The 21,686-nt window shown below is 31.8% G+C and overlaps 1 protein-coding gene across 2 annotated transcripts in view; it reads right to left on the reverse strand.

Annotated features, from left to right (window-relative positions):
* Positions 1-16,789, reverse strand: part of LOC131855126 (frequenin-1) — a 228,322-nt gene extending 211,533 nt beyond the window's left edge. For both annotated transcript variants that reach the window (XM_059206370.1, XM_059206369.1), the window contains exon 1: positions 16,571-16,789. The gene's annotated coding sequence lies outside the window, so the exon portion shown is untranslated. The remainder of the gene's footprint in view (positions 1-16,570) is intronic.
* Between the last annotated feature and the right edge of the window lie 4,897 nt (positions 16,790-21,686).

The raw sequence follows: 21,686 nt of genomic DNA on the forward strand, positions 1-21,686 counted from the left end.
CGGTCTATCAATTATGACTTTATTAATTTACTAATGTAGATATTTTATATTCGCAATGCTCCATACATGCAAGCTCCAGCAACGGTGGAGGCAGGGTCCCCCTGCACCGTACACCGCACCCCGCGCACACAAACAAATTAGATATTTTTTGAATACACAAAGACTTTTTGGCTCTGTATATATATTTCAAAAATCAGTTAATTGTGTTGATCACTTTATATACTGGTCCTTACTGCGATACTTATTTTAATCCGAATATATATAGATACCGTAACGGTCTATCAATTATGAATTTACTAATCTAGATATTTTATATTCGCAATGCTCCATACATGCAAGCTCCAGCAACGGTGGAGGCAGGGGGAGCACCGTACACCGCACCCCGCGCACATAAACAAATTAGAATAAATTAAATTCATAAGATTATTTATATATTTCGACTGCCTCGGTGGTCACACCGCTTTACATCCGATGGTCGCGGGTTCGATTTCTCGCACGATGCAAACATTTGTACTCATCGGTCATCGATTGTTTTCATCGGTCTGGGTGTTTTATATGTATATTATATATGTATTTACAAAATAAAAATATCTATTTATATCAGTTCAGTATCAGTCTGTGTTAATTGTCCAGGGTTATTTATTATATTTTTATAAACGGTTATCTTTTTCCATCGCACCGCTCGCTATCGACAGTGAATTCATAGAAATGTCACTCTAAAAACAAAAATAGTTTTGTGTTTTGTATTTCAAATACTAAATGCAAAATAGGTATTTTCAAAATACTTTTTAAAAATTAAGTACCTTTTGAATTTTTGTCCAAACCTCAGATATTTTATTTATTTTAGGTATATCAATCATTACATAGTAATATAAAAACAAAGTCGCTGTCGCATCTAACAGTACATAAACAAAGAAAGAAGACTTTGGCTCTGATACCGTAACGGCCTATGAATTATGAATTTATTATACCTAATCTAGATATTTTATATTCGCAATGCTACGTACATTGTAATATCCGCCTCCATTCATTGTAACGGTGGAGGGACTAAATAGTTGAATAAAACTGAATAAGCAGTTGCTCCACTCTATAGGTACTGCGTCGTCGTCGTATGCTGTTCATTTTTTTACTCGTTTTGGCGCCAAGAGAGGGTCACATAGTCGTGGTCAATTTAAGAACTTATAATTTAATTTTGATAACAATAGATACAAGTAAAAAGTAGGTATTATATTAATGTACGTAAGTACTGTACTTAAAAATATTTATTCTTTACTGTATGTACATTTGAAAAACTTAACACTTAAGGACTTGTACATATACACGTACATACTGCCATTTTCTCTTAAAGACATCCAGAGAAGCACTATTTATCAAATACGCGGGGTGCACCGACCTTTGACCTTATAACACCTGATTCGCGCGTAACGAATTACATTGCTACTTTTTGGTATTTTATAGTGGATATGTCACTATAAAATATTATTATTTCTTTAGATTATGACATAATAACATAGTTTACATGATTTTAAGGGAAACATACGATAAAAAAAAATCCCGTAAAATGTAAAAGATAAAAAATGGTTATTGTTGGTTATCCTTAAGAGATAGACATATACCATCACGGACTTTTTTGTTGACCTTATTTTGATACATCTCAAAGCACTAGACAACACGCATTTTCATTAAACAGTATTGTATTTTTTTATTTCTTTAACTTTAATGCACAAAAAAATTTGTACATGTGGCGGACTTAATATTTTGCCGCGTTATTTACCAGGCAACCATGAGTGGTGCAGCGAAAGATTATTGGCGGTGCACTAATATAAATAAGAAATGTCAAAAAAAGATTTATAAAGATAATAAAGATAAGCAAAATATACATTTCTATAAAAAAATAACAATATACATACATAAATATATATCTAAATATAACCCATAAATGTATAAATATTATATATATAAGTAAATACATAATGATCCGATAATCAAATTATAAGTACAGTCTCAAATTGAAAGTAAGAAAATCAGAAAATATAGAGAGAACTATATGGATATAACAGAAAGATGTGAAAAAAGGAGAAGGACAGTAAAAAAGTTACAAATTTAAATAATGTTCCCGCAATTTCTGTTTAAATGAATTTATTACATTATTATATATATTAGGCATACGACTAGCCTTATGACTGTTACTTTTTTTTTAATCTATACATCTATACATGTAAATAAAATTGGAGTGTCTGTTTGTAATATTGAAATAACCGTTTTTTACTACTTGCATATGAATATAAATACGGTACATACACCAAAATAACATATTTTACAAGTTTTGTCTGTCTGTCTGTCTGTTTGTTCCGGCTAATCTCTGAAATAGCTGGACCGATTTTGACGGGACTTTTTTTGGCAAGTAGCTGATGTAATAAGGAGTAACTTACGCTACTGTTATTTTAGAAAAATAAAATAAAATTTCACGCGGACGAAGTCGCTGGGGCCAGTTAGTCTATAGATATACCGAGATTTAATGTTTAAGTTGCTATTATGTTGTTGACAAAATTTTACTGTAATGTTACTATTACGTTATCCTACACAATTTGTATTATTTTGGATGAATAAATAAATAAATAAATAAATAATAATCTATACATCTATACATTTAATAAAAATTGGAGTGTCTGTTTGTAATATAGAAAAAACCGTTTTTTACTACATGCATATGAATATAAATACGGTACATACACCAAAATAAAATATTTTACAATTTTTGTCTGTCTGTCTGTTTGTTCCGGCTAATCTCTGAAATGGCTGGACCGATTTTGACGGGACTTTTTTTGGCAGGTAGCTGATGTAATAAGGAGTAACTTAGGCTACTTTTATTTTAGAAAAATAAAGTTAAAAACCACGTGGACGAAGTCGCGGGAACAGCTAGTGTATAATATATTAGAGATACCTACGTGTTTTTTTATTGATGACTAGCTGTACACGGGATTTCGTCCGTGTTGAATTTAACTTTATTTTTCTAAAATATAAGAAGTTAAATTCCACGCGGACGAAGTCGGGTGTACAGCTAGTTGTCGGTAGTCTAGCGATTTAGCTAGCACACTGCTTTGATTCCTGCTTGGTGGTCGAGGGTTCGATTCCTCGCACGCTGCAAACATTTGTATTCATGAGTATGATTGTTTGTAACGGTCTGGGTGTTTTCTATGTATAGATAATATATATGTATTTACGAAAAAAAATCTTTGTATTTATATCAGTTGTCTAGTACCCATAACATAATCTTCAGCTAGCTTAACTTGGGTCTAGATGAAGCTGTGTGAATTGTCCTGAGATTACTATTATTACTATAATAAATCTTTTCAAATCAGCCGATGTTTATTTTTGCCATAATACGTGCTGTTACCATGTGATAATATTACGTACGTACTTATTAAACTATTAACTTATTATTAAATTGTTTGTAACGGTCTGGGTGTTTTCTATGTATAGATAATATATATGTATTTACGAAAAAAATCTTTGTATTTATATCAGTACCCATAACATAATCTTCAGCTAGCTTAACTTGGGTCTAGATGAAGCTGTATGAATTGTCCTGAGATTACTATTATTATTAATTGGTACACAGGTAAACTACTAACTAGGCCATATTGGTGTTGTTTGTTATGGTGAAAAAACTAGTAGGTATATATATAAGTTACACGTACAATTTCAAAGACTTATTTCTTGAAAACTACTGGCTATTCTGAAATAAAACTTTAGTGTTTGTATATGTAATGTTTGCATATAAAATATGATTAAAGGTTACCAGTGTATTTACACTTTTACTGAACAAACAGAGTTGTTTAATACTGAAAATATTGTGTGGAAGGCATCAATTACTTTCAGTGCATGTATAGCTTTTCTCTTTTCCTAATTATTATTATTATTAAGTTTAAAGTGGTTGAATTTTACGTAAGGGGTTTTTATACATTATTTCTAATGTACCATTTATTTTAAGTTTTTTAAACTCTATTCATCGAGACCTATCTAATGAGTCCAAACACGATATTTCTGCTGTAAGTTTTCAAAGAGTATGTTCATCATCTGATAATACTGGTGCCAGCATGAAGTCAAGGTTAACAGATAACTAATTACTTTTATTTCGTCAGAATCTTTAGATTACGTATAATAAATTCATAATATCGCTACCTATTCAAATCAAAACAAGTATTAGGTACTTCATGTACTAGTATATAAATTCATCAACACACAAGTAAATGATTTTTAAATATATTCAGAGCCAAAAAATCTTTGTGCATTTAAAAAAAATGCCGATACGGATTCACTATTGCAGGAAATTGTTGAAAAAATATATATCGAGTATAGGTATCTACTACTATCGACGAATACATTTGGCAACAACGCATGGTCTCGGTCGGAACGGCAACATCGCATATTAGAATACAAAGATAGTGGTAGAACGCGGAACGGCAACATGTTGCCGTTCCGCCACGCTACCGTTATAGTGGTAGAAAGAGAGAGACAGTGGAATCAGCAATATCTACGGATCGTGGCTGGATCAACTAAGTGTGCAAATGTAAGTATATATATATATACTTACATTTGTCTTTAATTCAAAGGAAATATAAATAATGAACGCATCACATTTAAAACAGTAATAAGTACGTACGTAATATTATCACATGGTAACAGCACGTATTATGGCAAAAATAAACATCGGCTGATTTGAAAAGATTTATTATAGTAATAATAGTAATCTCAGGACAATTCACACAGCTTCATCTAGACCCAAGTTAAGCTAGCTGAAGATTATGTTATGGGTACTAGACAACTGATATAAATACAAAGTTTTTTTTCTTAAATACATATATATATTATCTATACATAGAAAACACCCAGACCGTTACAAACAATCATACTCATGAATACAAATGTTTGCAGCGTCCGAGGAATCGAACCCTCGACCACCAAGCAGGAATCAAAGCAGTGTGCTAGATAAATCGCTAGACTACCGACAACTAGCTGTACACGCGACTTCGTCCGCGTGGAATTTAACTTCTTATAATTTAGAAAAATAAAGTTAAATTCAACACGGACGAAATCCCGTGTACAGCTAATCGTCAATAAAAAAACACGTAGGTATCTCTAATATATTATACACTAGCTGTTCCCGCGACTTCGTCCACGTGGTTTTTAACTTTATTTTTCTAAAATAAAAGTAGCCTAAGTTACTCCTTATTACATCAGCTACCTGCCAAAAAAAGTCCCGTCAAAATCGGTCCAGCTATTTCAGAGATTAGCCGGAACAAACAGACAGACAGACAGACAAAACTTGTAAAATATGTTATTTTGGTGTATGTACCGTATTTATATTCATATGCAAGTAGTAAAAAACGGTTATTTCAATATTACAAACAACAGGCTTCAACATTCTCAAGTACCATAAAAAAGATGTTTTTATTAAAAACAAGGTGTTCCCGCGACTTCGTCCGCGTGGAATTTAACTTTATTTTTCTAAAATAAAAGTAACCTAAGTTACTCCTTATAAATCAGCTACCTGCCAAAAAAAAGTACCGTCAAAATCGGTCCAGCCATTTCAGAGATTAGTCGGAACAAACAGACAGACAGACAGACAGACTAAAATTATAAAAATAGTTATTTTGGTATATGTACCTTATATATATTCATATGCATGTAGTAAAAAACGGTTTTTTCAATATTACAAACAGACACTCCAATTTTTATTAAATGTATAGATGTATAGATTATTATTTATTTATTTATTTATTTATTCATCCAAAATAATACAAATTGTGTAGGATAACGTAATAGTAACATTACAGTAAAATTTTGTCAATAACATAATAGCAACTTAAACATTAAATCTCGGTATATCTATAGACTAGCTGGCCCCAGCGACTTCGTCCGCGTGAAATTTTATTTTATTTTTCCAAAATAACAGTAGCGTAAGTTACTCCTTATTACATCAGCTACTTGCCAAAAAAAGTCCCGTCAAAATCGGTCCAGCTATTTCAGAGATTAGCCGGAACAAACAGACAGACAGACAGACTGTACTATGCTATACTATGTATTGATTGATATACCTAAAATAAATATAATATCTGAGGTTTGAACAAAAACTCAAAGGGTAATTTATTTTGAAAAAGTATTTTGAAAATACCTATTTTGCTTTTAGTGTTATAGTACTTTAACTGTTATGTTTTAAGTAACAATGTTTAATTATAATTAATGCTACTGCACCAACACTCCGATCGTGCAAAAAAATTTGCTGTTTCATTATTTTTTAGTTCAATTAGTAGTCTACCTAAGTTCTGGGCTAAGGGGGGGAGAGTCATGACGCCCCCATGACTCCCATGACCTCCATGACGCTCCCCCCTGGATCCGCCGTTGCGTCTTCTCTTTATTCGCTCAGTAACGTTGTTACAAAAGAAAAGATTCCCATCCAAAAAATAACAAGTATTGAGGTTTGATCTGGAGTCACGTTACTCCAGACTGATTTCTATAAATATTTAGATTAGGTAGACTATTATTTTTGAAATACTAGCTAGACATTATTAAGTTACTGTAGCCATAATGTAGTAGCCCAAACGTGCCAATGAGGAAGCCCTTGGCAAATGCTGCACCCTGATTGGCCCGTTTGAATTGGATCAAGAACTGCTCGTATGCCAAAAAGGTGGATTTGTATAAAATCGTGTATAAATCGCTTAATTATTATTATTACTCGTCGTGACAGTTGTGGCTCAAAACGGATCAACATTTATATATGGTCAGCTGGCATTAGATCAACAAAAGGCCTCCGGATCAACAAGTGAAAAAGGATCAACAAAAAACTACCTATATGGCACGTCTGAGCCACAAAGTGCCCAAGGGGATATTTATATATATATATATATGTATATATATATTCTGCCTTAAAAATGGATATATATAATTCAGACGTGAAATGGTTACCGGGAAAAAGTCAAGAATCTCGCCGACCTGCACACTTGAAGTGAGTTATCGGAATAGACAACATATTTATATAAAAATAGAGATCATTAACCATCGCGACACTTCTAAGATTTATATACCATAAAAATAATAATTCTCTAAAATTATCAGAATTAAAAAAGTAGTCGTAATCACGATTACCAGTGTTAATTACTCATCATAATCATCGATCGACTAATTTATTAACGTTTAATTAATATCTACTTAAAGGCCCTGTAAGTCTGTGTATCTTCGTGATAAGCTTTGAAATAGCTCCTTGAAGGAATTCACGAACGTAGATGATAATGTCGATGATTATGATCCACGTCTATATCACCACCATTATCAACGGCTACATTATCATTATTGACACCTTTAATTATCGACCTAATCATCATCATCATCACCACTACCACCACCATCGTTATTACTATATTCATCGTCGTCATATTGTTAAAAAATAAGAAAAATGATAATTATTTTGGATTTGTCAAAATTATTTTGTAATACGCGTAAGTATAATCTATAAACCTGATCAATTAGGTTCGTACACTAGAACAAATAGGGACTTAAGATATACATACTTATTTCTTTCAAATTCTAAGTACGTTTTCATTAATCCTAGTATCAAACATAGGCCGATGAATCGACTTAATATGACTAGAAGTGAATAATTAATTCAGGAATTCACTTTTTATAACAATAATTTTGATTTAATTACTTAATAAATGTGAAAAATAAGTTGTGAAGCACTGTTGCAAACGAAAATATCTGGATGTAGTTATCAGGCAAATTACGGAAAAAGTTGGAGCGGTTGAAAACTGTAATGAATGGCGAACTCCGCCGACAAGAACGAGGCCTTTAAGTAATAATGAATGAATTATGTAATATACAAATAGCGCAGTTGTATTGAGAAACTCCTCTTTTTTTAAGTCTTTGGAAACTGGAGCTCTAGTAAAAATGATTAATATATTTTGCTCTCTAGTTATAGCAGGGCGTTTTCGCCGTAGCAAAATTATTCTAAACCATTATCTGGATGGTGAAGGGTGAAAGGAGACCACGAGGACAATACATGTAATATCGATGACTCAGCTAAGGACGAGAATAGGGATGAAGCGATCCTTCGATAGAATATTAGAGCAAGACACAAGTGCTCTTGCTCATTCTTCTTGTGATGAATCTGCGTTCCAAATGAGGTAATTTATTTCAATAAAGATTAATTCTATTAAAGTATTGTTTCCTAGTTCCAACTTATTTCATAATACTGCAAAAAAAAATTACGTTAAACTTTCCAACTAAATATATATGTGTTTCTCGCACTGTTATTTCTATTTTTTTTGTTTTCAAAAAATACTATTTCAATAGTTGGTATTCTGAAATCTTGTAACAGCATATTTCGTGTTCATTTTTATACATTGAGCTGAAAATTGGAATATGTAACTGACAGGTCCAAATTGAAAGATGCACACTGAATTTTTCAAACAAACGTACACAATGGAACACTAACAAGTTCGGGTACATTTAATTACTCCATTATTATATGGTTGATGAAACTTCATTTAAAAATCATCAACCAGCACATACTATGTTTAAATTGAAAAGCAGCACTCTAAACGAATAATTACTAAAATAATAACCATATTTCTATTTATATATCTGTAAATTACAGTTACAAATAAAGAATAGAACATTATTCCTAGGCTAAACATGACATTGTACAATCATTATAAGGATATTAGGTCATATTATAAACAGGTATTATATTTGCCAATTGTTTTTTTTATTTTTCGAATTCTATATCGTTAGCTGATTTCATAATACCTGCTAATATTCAAAACGTTACAAAATAAAACCCTTGCGCGTGCTCCACTGTCGCGATAAACGTAGCACGGCAGCAGATAAAAGTCGTTCAAAATGTCTAAAACGGGTCAGCTAATGTAATGCTACCGGCACCAAAGGTCCAATCGTAATCACTTTGTTTAAATGCCAGTATTCTGGTAATATCTACTAATTTATGGATACTAATTCGAAAGATAATGTCATTAATTAAGCTGAACAATTTTCTTTAACAGCTCATAATATAAAAACAAGTGTGTAATCTCTTTGTCTGTCAGTAAATAACAGGCAAACGATAATGATCACTAAATTAAAGATGTAGAATAAGCATTAGTATAATGGCCGTATCCAGTACTCACTTGTCGAACCTTCCCTATTATTTTCTTGTCAACAATGACATTAAATAGCTGTTTTTTTTATTATACAAAGGTGGGAAACAAGCATATGGCCGTCAACATCAAGGGCATCACGAGCGCGTAGTCTACCCTTAACCCTTACCCTAAGAGCGCCGGTAACAGGGATGCCAACATAACGAGGAGCATCGTTTAAATATGATATTTTTGACCATATGTAAGAGAACATTTTCTCCCTCTGAGTCCGTCCGAGTCCGAGTCTCTCAACTCCCTGAAAATCGGTCATGTATAAACTGACAAATTGAGTTAATCTACAGGTTTTATCAGATTTTGTATTTCTTCGTACGGTGCTAAGTATTTTAAAGTTGGCAACCCTGGTGGGTAACTTTATTCGCCACGTAAACACAACGCTACACAATAACATTATTAGGTTGCGGTTTTCTCTACTGCGACTGTTCTTTCCCAGTTGGGATGTTCCAATTTCAAATGTGAAATTCCAATATATTGCTCTATTTATTGTTTAATTTCGAATTATTCTATTATTTTTAATTTACTTTAATTAAAAGGTAATAAATTTATATGATTACTACTTGTCACCTAAATTACGACCACAGAGTGGTTTGATATAATCCGCTCATTAAAATTTTAAGTGTGAATGTTATTGAGATTCTATTAATAAAAACTTTGTGTGCCACAAACAAGCTTTCATTATAATTTAAAGTATTTTTGAACATTTATTAGAAAAATATTAGATTTATACTCTTCTTTTACATTTAAATAAAAAAAATCATAACACTAACAAAATACCTACATAAATAATCATTTCTTTCAGTTTCGAAATGCAACATTTGTAACGAAACAAAAAAATACAACATTTTCAGCTTAAAAATAAATGTTATCTCCCAGTAACACACACTGTTGCACTACGTGGGTACACTAATACTACATTTGTACTCGTATATCCAACTTCTTAACTAGCTTAGTGTCGGAGATAGATCCCGAAACAAAAATTGTCTCAAACGGACTACTTTTACGGCCTTTGACAATGAGAGTGTGCTAACACTTCTTTGTTTGTGACCGTCAGCGAGTTACAACATATACTAAATATCGTAGCAAAATAAGTTTACCAATTGAGGAAAATATACCAACGTTTTCCTTAGCAGAAAAGAAGTATATGTTCATCTGATAACGCCCTCGGTCTAGCGGTTTTCCAGGCCGCTTTTCTTACGATGGTCGCGGATCCGAATTCTTATACGCTACAATTTATGTTCACGAATATGATTGTTTATCTTGATCTAGGTATTATATTATGTATTATGTATCTACCAGTTGTTTAGTACCATAACACAAGGTCTACTTAGCTTGAACCTAGGTGGCGCTGTATGAATTATCTAGGCCATATTTTATCATATTATCTATTGCAGCAACCATATTATTCGCATCACTATTTCCGACCTTTGTGGTCTAGCGGTTTAATTCCAATGGTCTCCGATTTGAATATGATATAACTCAAGTTATGTGCGTAAGTATGATTGAATCATTTGTATTTAATGAAAATTGATTTAGTTTAAATACCATGTGATGATTATAACTTGACTTATCTTAAACCTATTTTTTTATAAATATGTGTTATTATAAAGTTATTCAAAGGCATGGGAAAACCATATATATCGGGATGCATATATTGCAAAATGAACTTACAAAAATAATATTTTAGTATCTCCACTAGCAGTTTAGTACTCATAGTAGAAATTCTAATTTGTTTGGAACCAGGTGCGCCGGGTTTTACTTCGAGATTATTATTATTTTTTGTTTAATTTTCTCAGCTACTAGTTTTATGTTATTAGCTGTATCTGGTCTTAGATTCCTGATACCTTATGTAATTATCTATATATTTTAGAATTACTCCTTACTACTTTCAGGTTTGTCACTGTAGCATAAATTCAGCAGTTTACAACCCATAATCAATTTTTTTTATAATAAATCTGAGAGTTGTAATTCCTTTTTAATTGTATGTCTGTAATACTACAAAAGTATGTATATATAATTTAATGCTTCTGTCATTAAATAAGAGCTACACACCAAGCATGCGCTATGTACCTACAACACAATTTGCACGATGTTGGTATACCCTATCGTTAATTAGTATGTCAAGAAGCTAGTTACTCATTAGTCGGCTTTGTGTAAATAGAGGCTCTATCGATCGTATGCCAATCCAATCGTGTCGTTTATAGGCAGCTTTATATGCTGCAACTGGTCAAGCAATTACAGTTTTTTATTTGTAAAATCTGTTTCATAGCTATAAAATAATTTCCTTATCGGTCATATCAAAAGCAAAGCGAATACTGCCAGTATTGAATTAAACTTTACCTGTACAAACATCATCTCTATTAAACTTCGAAGTCTGCAAATAATTTTGTAGGGGAATCTATAAATAGCTACCTACCTTATTTATAGATCGAATATTTTTCAAGGCGACAAACAATTGTGATAAATCATTGAAAGTGTACCTATTTAGAATAAGGGCAATGTCAAAATCATTTATTTAGACATACAGGACATCTTCGGCCAATTATATAAGTTTGTAACTTTTTTACTATCCCTACCAGTTCTGCCTATCTCAGATGAAAAAAACTGGCAAGTAATTCAATAGTACATTTTTATGATATTAATGCTATCAAGTAAAACAAATATTCTGTATTGTCACTAACTTAAGAAACTTTGTGAACCAAAAGCACCGCCTTCGATCCTGACAATATCACAGATTCAGTCAAATAGAAGATGTCACTTAGCATAGACATATAAAGTAACGTCCAATTGTAAAGTGACTTTGTTTCTATTTTCTATAAGGAGTATACTATACTTGACTTAAAATTGAATTTTTTTTAAATCGAATATGTACGTACTTAGTAAGTGCCGCGCATCGACCTGATACTGTCAGCTAGCTAGACGAAGCGAACTGGATTCTTCCATTAGAGTGAACCTGAAGTGATTCATCGAACTACTCATTCACTTTTCATTGGATATAAGCAAACTGAACAATTTCATCTCTACTCTGCCATAAATGATTCAAATTAAATGTTATGAAATTCTATGGTGTTATATTCAATAAGTTGTCAAGTTACTATATCAATTTACCTATTATAATCTATTCATGTATCCATAATCATTCATCATAATCATTGCCTTGCCTTTATCCATAATCATTAATATGAATAAATCCTAAAATTTTCTCTAAATTTAAATTAAACACTATTTATAAATTATAATATATATTTATCTGCCAAAACAATAACTTGTAAATAATAACTTTTAAAAACCGATATATCTATCGAAGACGTATTATTTTGTATTCTAGAAAGCATTGAGCAATCGAGAATGAAGGAATCTCTTACTGTATTACGGGGTAGCTTGGTCTTCAGACTTATTCTTCGTAGATTGTAGACGACAATAATATGTGTATACATCCATATCAATCAGAGAGAACAAGAAGATAAATAAAAGTGACAACATGTCACGTGAAAATTATGTCACGCTCTATAAATGACATTTTATTAAATTGTTTTTGTCAACAAATATTTAATATACAAGAAGGATTTTATCAACAATATTTTTTATACTGATACTGCAAACGGCATATGGCCATACAATATAAAAAAATATGGAAGTAACAATGCTCTGAATAATAACTGTATATGTAAGGGTGCCATAATGTTCATGCATGTAGGTAAAAATTAATGAGTATATTATACATAAATTGAGTATATATAATATACCGTGGAAAACTTTGATATGAATATGTCTTTCATTTTGTCCAATGTATGTTAGCTGTATAATTATTGTTAACTATTATAATATATTACATATTCTAAAATCTCATATATTCGTATATACCAGATGGTGTACCGTAGAGATTAGAATATACTGCCCTCCAAGGGAAGGTGCGACAACTTCTTACGGTAAATAATCATTATGCTAAAAGTTTTAGAGATGTTTTGTACTCACAAATTTACCACTACTAAACATCATATTAAAACTAGGCCTTATTATAAACAAAGGCCGTATTTTACTCCATAAGCAGTAAAATATTTACTATTCGCTTTAGGTAGAAAATATAAATTAGGTTCATAAAAATATATATTAGAATTTTATGAGGAAAATATTGACAGCCATTTAGACTTCTAAATTTATTTGATATCAATATCGGATTAAAAAAACGTGCAACCTTGATTGCACGTTGATGTTTGTTGACCATTCTTCTTGCATTTTATAGAAAGTAAAATGACCGAAATATAATCTGCACTCCTATCGTAGTCTAGTCTAGTCGTAATAAATTACTATTACATCAAAATGTAACATACATTTCAGTTTTTTAATATATAATTTTATGTTTTATTAGCGGATGTGTTTAAAGTTTTCAGAAGAAATATGTCAAAATTCATTGAATTTGGACATATCGAGTTATTCTTTAGAACAATACTTTGAATGCTTTGTTAATATGATATGTATATGTATATTTTGAAAATGTAATCATTTCCAAAAATATGAAATAATTATAAACAAATAAATATTTTGGAATTGAATTTCAATTTGATATCACAGAAGCAGTCTAAATATCATTCACTGAATATTTATAAAGAGGATTCTGTCGATTAAGTACAATGCCTCTTATGTTGTACCGTGCTCACATATAAGGCTAAAGTACGTTCAATTTTACTCGTCTCATGACTTGGATTTAATACTACTATAAAGTCCTAAATGGTCTGTGGATTCGCTTCCAATTTTGAATATATTCTCAATGCATAATAAGATTCCAAGTTGTAAATAGATATGATTGCAATCGTTATCCATAATGTTTCAAACTATTTTCTGTCTATTATGAACTCATGCACACATACATTCTATGAAAACTCAAAAATGAATTGAAGAACATTTTCAATTGAGACCGTTTTTTATGAACTCTTCAGTTAGTGATTTACTACACCCACGCAGATGAATAGATATTTGAATGGCGTTGTTTTATTTACCATTGGAAATTAAATAGTGATTCACTAAGGAATAATAAACAATTCATATTTTAAGTACTTTTATGCCCTAGTCAGATTAATAAAATAATAAGATAAATAAAAAACATTGCAATTAAATTTAAACTGGTTGAAAGTGATTTCATTGCCAAAAACAATCTAGGAATGAAAGCGTGCGGGGGCGATCTTGTGCAAGCATCGAACGGCATTTAAATTTTGCTCGTGACCTCCTATTTCGCTTGGGGAAGCATCTGAGCACAGAATTAAAATTCTTTGGGTAGTCGTAATAAAACAGAGCGCAGTTGGAATATTTTGAAATTAGAAAATTAAGCATTTTAAACACTATTAAAAGAAAACGTAGAAGGAATAGTGTCTATATGTTAAAAAAGTAAATTTAAAAGTTGATAAACTCATTGTTTAAAAAACTCATCTACTAAAATAGTAAACGATTTCCAATGTAATATAAAAGAAATGGTAAAGGTTTTAAGAAATGTCAATTGAACGCTTATCATGCCCAGATTTCGTCAGTACTTTAAAATTATCTTTCATCTTCATTTTATTTGTTATCGGCCGTCTTCCGTCTATGGAGTGTCAGTTGGAAATTGCAACACAAAGTTTATTCAATAATTGCCTACGCTTCATATACGTTCTATGTAAAAATGACCATTTCTCACATTTCCTATCTAAGCTGAAATAGACTATTTTATTTATTAGCGCCAGCACAGGAGTATCGGAATTCTCCTGCTACGTTTTTCTACTCTGTATTGAATAGCTGAAGATTTAGTGTACCATAGGGCTCCTCAGTATCGCAAAGAAAAATAAATTCTAAGTTGATCATAATCTCATGACCTTCTTAATTAGGTACTCAACTTTCAAATTTTTAATGTCCATCTTTCACTATCTCAACCATCAAGCTTTTGATTATTCTCCTTTTTACCTCAGAAGATGTCTGCATTTGAGATAAACAGCTCTCTAAAAATATATTCCATTATTTATATATATATTTTAATTTAGAATGTTTTATTTTTATTTGATTATGTCCTATATAAGTATCTATACAATTTCGTATACAGAATAAGAAATAAATAAATAACGTTTAATTTGGGTGTCCGCTAGATTTGTACACGTCGTGAGTTTCGTTCTACGTCGGTAGTAATCCGCTACGCCACGACGCTCTTTATTTATCCATTTAAATAACACACACATGTATAAATGAAGGAAAGTTAAATATCCCAACACCCATGCGCATATGTACATGATCTATAAGAACATAACTTTTTATAAAATGTTTTCTATATAATTTAATATTTTGTATAATAGGCAAAAATATAAACAACAAAACAACAGTTCCATTACAGTTATTCGATTAATTACAGTAAACAATGCCCAATGCAAACAAAGAAAACAGGCCATCCAGTCCTTTCTCTGTATTATAAAGGCATAAATAATACCACAGAGAATACAATATTTCAAACAATGTCAGCATACTAATTACTTGTACTTTCATAACTTTATATCACTGCAACAGTGGCTACTTTAAGTTGCATGTCTTTCATAAAAGTTTATACTTCGATTCATAAAGATTAAAGAGAATTTCTTTAGTATGTCATATACACACGATTTAGATGGAGTTCCGGTAGAACATTAATCATAAGATCTAGGCTCTACCCGTGAAAGCATGTAAAAATGATAGGTAGGTACTATATTAGACCTCTATAGATTATAGCTACGACGGCTACGGGCTACGAATGAACGTAGCGACGCAATCTTTTACGTAAGCTTCCAAATTGTTTGGGTATTTCCACGTTTTATAACAGTATAATAATATAAAATGTGTATTAAATATTGAAATCACATTCTATTCACGTAATAATATAATACCTGTATTGGATGATTTATGGAGGTAGCTAAATTGCGTGTTGTCTTATTTACGTGCTTTAACGCATAACGGTTTAAAGAGGCGGTAAAGCGTTTTAGGAAAGTACTCCGAAGCTTACAGACACTTTTCTATAATGTGTGCGTACTCTAGTGTTTTAACTTTATTAACACTCTCAAAAATATCTAAAATTTACATGAATTCGAATAAATATTACGAATATTCAATTTTAATATAGATAATTTTAATAAAATATATACATATCATTTAAGTTAGTTTTTCAACAACACCACTCTTGTACATTTATTTACAATATGAAACAGTTTATTTAATTTTTCGACATTCCAGTTCATTGATATAAGACGCGCAGCCAATGTTGATGAAGAAATATCAGCAACAAAAACAACGACGAAATGTTATATAACCAAATAACAAACCTGGTAAAAAAAATACAAACACAATAAGGAATTATTGTAGGTAAACAAATGGCTTACCGCCTTCGCTGCGAAGTGGGAAGCCAACGACCGAGAATTAAAGTTTCGAAAAAGTCTCTTAGGAATTGTTTGAACAAAAATTATTTATTATAGGACGCGAGAAGTGATCGCGGAGAGACGCGACGGGAGTCACGGTATCGCGGCACACGTCTGAAGCTGACGAGGCGCGAGGGTGCAATTTCGTATTACGCGGGTTTCAAACTGGGATCGAGAGGTCCGCACGCGAGGGCGGCTCGAGTTGAAGTCGGCGGCGCCCTCCGGAGCCACTGTTATGTAACACGCGCGGCGTAGCGCAGCGCGGGACCCCGCACCCCGCTTTTAGGGAAAAGATGAATGAGTAAAGTTTCCTAACGGACGTTAGTCCATGGATCGCGCTCCGTTTCAGATCGGCCCGCGGTTACATAAAGCTCTTCTGCACATGCGCGATGCGGCGCGGGTCCGCATTATGAACAACGCGTGCCGCGTACCCTCAGGTCGCGCGCGCCGGTGCCTAATGCATTACAATTATTACTACGCTCTATGCTGCTCCTCACGCTGGTTTCACTAAGGTTTCCAGTCTTGCAGTACGAATACAAAACATTTCATTAGGGTATTAGTACATACTATGCTTGTTTGTCACCTTATCACTAATACTACTTTCAGCATTGTTAACTAAAAAATACAATATACTTAAGAAGACTATATATAGCTAACTATAGTTACTATAGCTAATACATTGCATAATATATCTCGTTAATCTGTAATCATATACAGATTCAATACAAAACGTGCCACAAAGTTGTACTATAAAATGTATTCGTACTACAAGCCTAATAACATAACGCATACGCATCTACTACCAGAATAATTAATAAAATAAAACTTGAAGGTGGAATATATTCTTTTCCTGCAATTAGCAATTAGGACTTACTTAGCTAACAATAGTACGATAATCTATTCTGAAAAGAAAATAGTGGATATCGGTTTGAACATAGCCCTGTAAACATATAAAATATTGCAAGGCTAAGTAGATTTATATTATATTATATTTTACCCGCTTAGAAGTATTGGGTCATCTCAATTTACCTAAAACTGTATTACTAAACATTCGAAAGAACCTAGTGTTTACAACGTCGATAAGTTGTTATCCGCCTATATAGAGTTAGTCAAGTAGTTAACAGTTAGGTAGTTAACTAGTCATTTATATATTAAAAATGTTGACGTGAAATGAAAAAGTCTATGTCTTTCTATTTTTACCTGTTGACAACTAAAAGACTAAACAAATCTTAATAATATTTAACGCGAAAATAAATTGTACAATGGATACTGCTTTCAGAAGATTATATTAGCTAATTTGTCTGATATAAAACCATATAAATTTATTACTTAGTAACGTTCGTGCAAATATTATATATCAAAATTTAATAACGTAATTCGTATATCGTAATAAACACAAATATTTAATCACCCAGCTAACAAAGGCATGATCAGTTCTAAAAGTTCAATATGTCTCATTCCCTTACTTTGGAAGTATTTCATATTTATTTACATAAGTTTATGTTATTATCTTCTATATATGTTTTTTTTCCTTTGTCCACTTATATCCTCACATGCGCCACCTACATCATTTTTCCTTTACATTCACTTTCCAAAGGTTGTTTGTAAAGGAATTGCATTAGCGGTAAAACCGCCTTTTGTACTTGCTTTTCTATCCAGTCTTTTCTTATTTTATATCTCAATGTTGGTGCAATAAAATACTATAAATAGAAAGAAAATAATGCAACCATATTTTTATATAATAATGTTTATTACATTTGTTTTAGAGTTAGAAGAAAACAAACCTGTTATTTCCATTAATAGACAAAATAATATTTAAGATATTAGATAAAATATATTACTTATAATTTTAAGATTAATTTGATTATTCTTGTTATTTTTGATACTTCGAATAATAATTATTACAATATTAATCATTACAAAACTCACCTACATACCAATCGGTAATTGACTAAATCAATGATACATCTAAGTAATTATTCCTCATAAAAAATATATTATAAAGACGTACAATACCTACATTTTGAACTAATTGAAAGGATAGTCACCATTTCAATCAAATTAAATGGAGGGACCAGTTTGTTGGTTATTCCAATATCAGGAACGAAAACCTTTCTTGTCCATTTTTCTTCGCAAAGTACAACCTCCAGATCCGGAGTTTAGGATCACTCCATTCTCAAAAGTACGTCTTAAAAAGCCTATTTAAATTACGTAATTTGAATATGAATTTACTTGAGTTTCCCGCCTTCTACTTGGTTTCTATAGAATCAAACGACAATTTCCATTATAAGGCAATTGTGTGATTTTGTGCATTCTTCTTAATAAATTTTATTCCCTTTTCGTATAATATTTCGAAATTTTTTATGTGTTTATACCTTCCTGCAACGGAATTTATTTTATTGTCCCTGTATTATAAGTTAGTTACTAAAGAATTAGCCTATATATATTATACTCGTATCCTCCGTCATTAGATGTAATGTTTTTGTCAATTTAATCGTATTTGTTCTGTGCAAATTAAATTGACAAAAAACCTTATTAATTTAAACAGGCACAAGTAAATCGCAGTGCTTTGTACAAAATGGTATTGTTCATAAAAAAATAACAATGTTTAACTGGTAAATACTATACACACACTTATAAAAGAAACGGTGTAGCCACATTATTTTCATAACATAATAAATAAGCTGAACCATATCAAGATATTTTATAGTCAGCGTGCCTTAAGTTTAAATTCTGTCTCCGCTGGGATGTTTTCTCGTAGTTTCGTGTACAAATAACGCAGAACTTCGCTATATACCGATAACTGTACCTATGAGTATACGCCGCCGTCTAAATGAATTAGTGAACTTAAACTAAATAGCGTGGATTTCATCGTCAAAAAAAGACATGAGAAAGAATTTAATATTTATTTATCTTGGGATGAAAGTCTTAAGAAACGATATAAACATACCATCACGACTCTTAGCCTGGTTGGAATAGTCAGATGCAGTGTCCATGTTGTTGTGAACACAGCAACTAATATATCCACATTTCGTAGAATATATTTTGAACTCAATGTGGTACAGACGAGCCAGCACTGTACACACAATAGAGCGATTCTGTTATCCTCTTTGATTTTAATCTCATACACCGGTGTTAAGTATATCCCAATTAATGTAAGTGGTAATAATTTTAAATATTTTATCATTATTCACTCTCTACACCATTACAGTTGCAATTACAAACCAACTACTTAGCTTGCAGTTAATTAATTATGAGAGCCTCGTGACCTCTTAATTAAATTTACTACACCTACTCAGACGTTCAAGGTCTGGAGTCCCTATGTGGTTCATATACGTAGCTGAATCTAAGCTTTCAGTAAGCGTTTATTTACTATTATAGTGATAAACAATCATACGGCCTATCTGAAGGTAAACCTTAACCGTAGCCTATGACATGGCCAGAGACACCAAGGGTATCACGTACACGTTGACGAACGTTAAGAAACCTGAATATAAGAATATACATTTCTTAAAAACCCCATGTTGCAGTCTCTCGAGAAAACAATGTAGGTGATGTAGATGGTGATGAACCAAAAGATGGAGTTCATTCCACAATTTAAGTACGTGGGAGGAAGCTCCTATGAGACGGTTCGAGACTACTTAAGTTCCAGCGTTATGAATTCCCTGTCGATGGCGAGCGGAGCGATGGTAAAAGTAGTAGCGTTGGCATCTTGTCGAACAATACTTCAGAACACAGTCCGTTGTATATTCTGTAAAATACACAAAGGTACAATTGAAAATGTCTCTCATTACATCATCTCAAATTACAATTGTATACGTATATCTACTGAATAATTAATCTCCATATTGCATAGTATTGATTTAATAAAGGAACTAATTTATTAATACAATTATTAGCACTGTGTTAATTCCTTTTTGCAATCCAAGCCGTAACCTTAACGTACAAGGGGAGTTGACAGCTGCCTCTGTGGTCATTACCTACATATATATTATGTACGTGTACATACATAAAGGGAATCCTTTAATTATATTCTAATAAAAAATTCTTTTTACCTTCAAAGGTATATTATTTATATATTGTATAGTTATTACTTATTTAATAGAAGCTATGTAGTTATGCATGCATGGGTAGATATTGAAGTACATTCATAATTACTAAAGCATTGACAGTCGTCCCAAGGTTGATCGTGATTGCGTTTCGAAATTAAACGTAAATAACGGTGAACACTTGTTAAACAATGCAATCAAAAGGCAACATTAACAATTACATACAAAATCTTTTTGGCTAGCTATCCATAAATTAGATTACACGTTAAATACAAAGTGCGATATGAAATCTAGGACCTCTCCCACAATGTTAGTAGACGTGTTAGATTTTATAACATCAAACACAAAGTTTTACATATTAAAATGTGGCTGAAGCTACAAAAGGAAAGAGGGGAAGCACTACTAAAATTGGTGTGACAACATTAATGTGACGACGTTCTTACAATATTGTGATATCTATGCTAATTGTACACTGTTTTTTAATACATTGACACTTGAGTTGATAGGGTTGATATATCACACCTATGTACTATATTTTCCGAGAATCAGCTAAAAAACTGAAAATAAGCAGCAGCATTTAAAGATATTTTAAAGCAATTATGAAATTGATGTCTGTCCGTCGATTGTTTATATATAGTACTAGTGTAATCTATATATACTGTAGTAATTAATAAACTACACATCTTATGATGACACATTTTCACTCATGATAATCATAAACGAAATATGTCCTTTGAGAAAAATACACTCTATACTGACGAGATAAATACTATCGCTCCTAAGAATCTTGTCGTTGACGGGTCTAGGAACTTTGAAAGAGGCTGAGCAAAATGCATTTATGCTAAAATCCTTAATAAAAAAAATAATAAACAAAATTGTACAATTACATACAAATTGCAGAACATTTTATTACATTACCTCAACACTTTCTAGAGGCAGTTAAATTTTCTCCATACACACATTTATACAGAGATTTTTGCTGTATCTATTTCATAGTTACAAAAAATAAAAACGCAATCACATTTTATTAC

The sequence above is a fragment of the Achroia grisella genome, unplaced genomic scaffold (assembly GCF_030625045.1).
Source record: "Achroia grisella isolate CSIRO2021 unplaced genomic scaffold, CSIRO_AGI_Agris_v1 utg1304, whole genome shotgun sequence".
Lineage (NCBI taxonomy): Eukaryota > Metazoa > Arthropoda > Insecta > Lepidoptera > Pyralidae > Achroia > Achroia grisella.